Consider the following 6,000-nt stretch of genomic DNA (forward strand, 5'->3'; position numbering starts at 1 on the left):
TTGTTTATGGGCTTTTTAATGATGGCCATCCTGACTGTCATCACTGTCATCACTGCTTCTGAAGACCCAGGGAGCCAATTTGGGAGGCCAAAGCAGTTGTGGCACCCACTTTCTCATGGGCACACAACTTTGATCTTGTTGGGTAGAATGTGGGCATCATGGAGGAGCTGGTATTGGATGAACCCAGATGCCAGACGACCAGAGACAGGTGCACCTTGGCCTCCTCTGAGCCAAAGTCCAACTGCAAGCAAGTGTTGAACTCTAGGTTAGGATATGGGTGCTAAGTACTTAATGGGAAGCCTACTGACATCTGCAACTTAGCTTGCAATGCATCACACAAATATAATGAATGGGCAGAATTTCAGTGGTAAAATTTAGTGTTATCTGTAAAACAAACTGCTCTATATTTTAAAGCTTTCTTGAGAAAATATTAGGGCTCTGGCTACAGTGCAGAGGGGAAATTTGAGGGGACCAGACCAGACTCAGGGAAGCCAGTGAGGAGGCTGCTGCCACTGCCCCAGGTAAGAAATGAGGAGGCTTAAGGTGAGGCCAGCAGCGGGTGGTGGAGAGGAGGGAAGTCAGAGACACCATTTCTGGAAAGACGCAGGAGGTGAAGGGGAGGTGAGAAATGAGTGGAAACAGTTCAGAAGAGAGGCCCCCTGTGAAAGCCTGGAATGGCCTCTCTCAAAAGCGGCGGACACTGAAAGTGCAGAGAAGCAGAGGCGGGAGGGGGCCGGAGGGTGTCCTGAACGTCCCCTCCCAACACAAAGCGGAACAAGGAAAAGAGTTCCTGCGATGCCCCCACCTCCAGTTGGGTCTCCTGGTTCGCCCACTAACTCCCCTTTCTCCTCTCCTAGGGGACTGGGTGACTGAGCACGGAAACCTCCCGGGGGGTGACTTCGAGGAAGGTGCCAGTGGGTCCCTGTGCTCCCCTCCCAGCCTCCAGGAAGTCGAGATAAGCAGAGCAAGACATTCATAATCCAGGGAGCTCTAGAGTCCAGAAAAGGTGCCAAGAGGTTTGAGAACTCATTCAGTTCGTGTTTTGGAGCCTCCACTCGTGCCACTGGCCACAGCTGCCCACACGGTAAGAGATTTGTGACCCGGCTCACACACACTTTGAGATCCAATCCTTTCTTGAGGCATGAGAGGTAGCTTGACGCAGTGTTTTCCAGCAGCAGAGCTGCCCCTGACACCATCACCGGGAGACAGTGATTCGCCTCATGCTCTTTCTCAGTCCTTCGAGTAGGTGAAAGGCTCAGCGGAATTCAGGTACATCTCCAACGCCTGTTCTCCCTGGGCGCCTCGAGCCAGCGACATCCCCAGCCAGAGCTCCACAATGTGTTCTGTTTGTTTTCACTGTGACTTTAGAAAAAGTATGTCACAAGGTTGTTCTATAACTTTGGGGAGTGTTATACAGTTTCCTGTTAGAAGTAGAAAATCAAGTGTATTTAAGTTTCAAATGTGATTCCACTCATCAAAATGCATGTTGAGTAAATAGTAAACTTAGGGGTTGGCAGATACGGCAAAATGTAACTGCAGGTGTGACACGCAAAGAAGGCGGTACTCAAACAACAGGCTTGTGGGGATGACGGCTGGAAGATTAGGAGCACAAGTTTCGGAGTCAGATAGACCAGAGTTCAACTCCTGGCATCTTGTCCCGGTCGCCGTGTGACCTTGAGCCAGTCTCCCCACCTGTGTGTACCTGCATTTCCGCATCTGTGCAATGAGGAGAATAGCAGTGAACGTGCGGGCTGGAAGCTCAGTCTGGCTGGTAGTGAGCTGTCCCTGTCCTATACGTCAGGCAGCCTCTCCTTTCATACATCATTAGCCCCCTAAACTGTTCCAAACTTGGGAAATGTGAAAGTCGAATGAGGAGAGATTTACACAAGGGGGTGTGTGAGTGTGTGTGTGTGTGCGAGGTGTTGAAGGAGGGCAACCAGTTCCCAGGGGGCTAAAGCTGCTTAAACTCTCCTGACACTGTGGGTACCGTTCCCGCATCCCGTAAGCATTCTCTGTCCTTGCGACTAAGACAACTGAACACTGACAGTGTTTTTCCATTTCTTTGTCCGTTTCTGGTTCACTCTCTGTCTCCCCAGGAGAATGTCCCAGGAGGGCAGGGGGCAGTCTGTTTGCTCCCTGCTATGTCCAAAGCACCCAGAACTGTGTCCGCACACAGAGGGTGTATGTGTAGTCCAGTTAGCTGACTGCCCCACTGACTGCTGACTGCATCTGACTGTCCCACCAGACCTGAGTTATTAAAGAGAATGAAGGAGTCGGGAGAAATACTGGGGACAGAGCCCTAAAACTGCATGAGTCCCCACACACAGGAAAGTCTCACGCTCCAGGCGTAGGCATCTTCCTGGTCCTGCCCTGGGCTGCTGCTGAGGCTTCCATCACCATCCTGAGCTTAGAGGACAGGGGTAGGGTCGGGTGGGGCCAAGCCCTGAGAGTCTGTCTCTGAAAATGTCCATTTGTGGGGAGATGAGGCTGAAGCCCTGAGTCCCCCCAAACTGAGGCTTCCCATTCCCTCACTTCCCTTAGAATCAAAGCACCTGGTCCAGCACAAGCACTGTGGCCAGGCTTAGATCACAAAATGGCTATTGCCACAATGGCCCCTCTTATGTCAAGGAAGCCTTTCTGGTTCTCTCTCTCCTGGGGTCCCTTAACCTGTCTGCTTATACAGACAAGTCCCCACCCCAGACTCACTGTTTCCAAAACCTACCTCCTTTCTTTGCCCCTCCAACTGGAAAGCCTTCTTCTCCTAACCCACCACGTCAGCCTCTTTTCATCAGCCCAGACCAAAAGCCACCATGAAACCTTCTCTGAACTATCCCCCTCCCCAATCAGGCAGTGCACCTCCTCCAGGCTGTTGGCAACTGTCACCTTCAAGACGGGTGTGGACCAAGCTTCCTGCTCTACCATCTGACACCCTCTGCCTGTGTGCCACACATTGGCCTCCGTCACAGACCTCCCAGCTGGGCCCGGGCTCACTGCCATTACAGCACAATCGCGCTGTCTGGGTTTCCCTTTGCTAGAGCACTTACTTACCGGGGCCCAGCTGGCCGCCACCTCATCGCGTGCTCCTGCATTGGTGGGAAATCTCAGTGCTCAGCCCTCTGCCCACATTGACTCTCCTGCGACCCAATGCCTGTCCTTTCTGTCACTTTAACTGTGACAGGACAGATCTGTTCTTTGTTCCCCCACCCCTCCCAGAGCTAGGAGTCTGGTGTAGTCAGGATTGTTTGCCTTTACTCTAATCTATTTCTGTCCCACAAAAGAGGAATTATACCTGCAAGTTTTCAATACAGATTTCTTTTTTCCTTTTCCTGGTGGTTCCAGGACTAGCGTGACCAAGCTTTTATTTCAGCTATTAACCTTGTCCCCTGGCAGTGTTCCCCCGGAATCCTGACTTGGTGGGGGCTGTGGCCCAGCTCTGGGAAAGGAATGAGCTTCCCTCCACTCCTTTGTTCTCTGTCCAACCTGTATTTACTCATCTTCAAGCCATTTCATGGGGTTGTTTGCTGAACAAAACACGAAGTAAATGGTAAAGGTCACCTCTGATGATAAAATCAATAATAGGCATTGTTACCATTTTGGTGCATTTCCTTCCAGTCTTTTTTCTAGCTGGAAAGAATACTTTTAATAAACACACACACACACATGTGCTTTGACCCCTAGCAGAGAGCAGTCATTTTTCCCTCGCAGAAGCCGCTCTGCCCCGGTGACTCAGTTCAGCAGCCCGTATCTCTCAGACAGGAGACAGAATCCAGTCCAATGCATGTCCCTGCTCCAGGGTCACCCTCCCCCAACCCCCGGGCCTGCACGGTGGGGGACAGACATGCCCTGCTGTCCTCGGTGAGAGATTTGGAGGAGGGACCATAGCTGTCTCCTAAGAAATGTCTTCACAGATCTTCCTCCTTTACCCTCTTCACCCTTTTGTAACCTCCATCTGGATCAGAAGCCCCCACAAGACGGACCCAAGAGCTGTGCCTGTGGCTCTTGGTCACCAGCTTGCACTGTGGTCTGGCCCCTCCCCTTGGTTTATAGCATCCATAGAACTGTGGAGCCTCAGACAACACTTGAGTTTTCGGAGTCAAATAGACATTAGTGAGGACACTCACGAATGGGCAGCGGTCAGGCAGCTTCCACAGGTCAGATACTGCCTCTGAACGGGGCCTTAACGGTCAGTAATGTTAATACTTCAATCATGATAACAGTATTTCCCGTTTACTAAATTCTCAGATACTCCAAGCATTTCAGTTTATCTTCTGTGACCCTGAAAACAGTCCCGTTTTACAACTGAGGGAAAAGAAGCTCCCAAGGAAGCCGTTTTCCCACAGCCGCACATCTGATAAGCCCAAGAGCAGGGATCAACCCATGTCTGTTGGATTCCAGACGCTTCCCGGGCCCTGCTGCCCAGACAGGGCAGGAGAGCGTTTTCAGAGGGGTGGCTGAGGCCTTCCAGGAGAAGGACATAGCAGATGAGGCCGAGACAAAGAGGCCCTGAGCAGTCCCAGGGCTGGGGTGTTGAGCAGCACTGAGGGCAGGGCGGTGCAGACCCATGGTTCCCAAATGCGCGGGGCCTGCAGGGGCACCGGGCCTGCGGGGGCACCGGGCCTGCTGACCCCAGCGAGCGTGTCAGATCCAAGAGGCAGAAAGCGGGAGCTACTGCGGGCCCAGGCCCTGGCACTGGCTCAGGCCTCCCACACAGGTGCATTGTCCATGGGCAGCAGCATAACCAGCTGAAGAGCCCAGGAGAAGGCGCTTACCTCTCTGGAGATGTACTCAAGGACTGGCAGGGTCCCTCCAGCAGGACTCTGGCTCCAGAAGCATTTCAAGTGGGCACTTTGCAGACATGGCAGGACGGCCTGCGCTCTTGCCTTATTCCTTCTGACAGCTCCAGGAGAGGGGGGCGGCCAGCGCCTGGCCGTGCACTGGATGGCCCCGTGCCCCTCACTGTCCCGTCTTATCCCCCTGCACATGAGACAGGACTCAGCAAGGGCCCACCTGGCTCTGAACCACAATCCCAGCTTCTAGACTGAAGTCAGGCAGCAAGGATGATTCCAGATTATGCCAAAAGGCCCTGTTTGGGTCCTCCTCCCTGATACCAACCTGGAGTCCCTGGGGGAGGACAGTGCAGTGAAGAGCTCTTGGTCTGGACTGGACAATAAACTCAATCCCAGCTCTGGAATCCTGAGGCATGGACCTTGAGCAAGTCACTCACCTCTCTGGGCCTCAGATACACGGGGGAAATTCAAGGCTGCTGACACCCCACTCTGGGTGACTGCAGGTTAAGGGAGCCAAGTTCTGCACCTAGGCAGCGGGTGAGAGGGGTCCTGTGGGCCTATTCATTTGTCCCCTCGGTTCACGGTCATTATTCATTCTTTCCACAAATAATCCCTGAGATTCCTGGAGGCACAGGCAAGGCCAAGTTGGTGTTAATTGTTGCAGAATGAATGACTAAGAGCACGTGCTAAGTCCTGGGTGAGCACACACCTCAGTGCATGCTCTCAGCAGCCTGTGAGGGAAGTGCTACCATTATCCCCATTTCACAGATGAGAAACTGAGACTCAGAGAGGTTAGGGAATGTGCCCCGGGTCACACAGTGTGGAGATAGTGGAGCCAGGACTCAAACTCAGTCTATCCCAGGACCCCCTGTGTCTGCCAGGCCACAGGGACGTCCTTAGATAGGTTTTGAATCATTGCTCTGCTGTTTGCTGATGCCTCCATGGTAAAAACAGGGTAACAGCACTGACGCTGGTGGAAATAAGACTCCACTGATAACACTGGAGTGACACCTGGTGCTTAATACGCTGTCACTGCTCCAGTTCTCATCACTGTCCCCATGGGAGTGGCTGCCCAGGAGGCAGGGAGCCCCTTGCACAGGCCACAATGAGCCTGGTCCAGCTCCCTGCCACGTGCCCAGTGCCCCACCCACCCCTCAGGTCAGCCAGATCCTCCTTTCCCCAAACCACAGGAAGCTGGAGTCCCAAGGCTGAT

This window comes from Camelus bactrianus, chromosome 19 (genome assembly GCF_048773025.1).
Source record: "Camelus bactrianus isolate YW-2024 breed Bactrian camel chromosome 19, ASM4877302v1, whole genome shotgun sequence".
NCBI lineage: Eukaryota > Metazoa > Chordata > Mammalia > Artiodactyla > Camelidae > Camelus > Camelus bactrianus.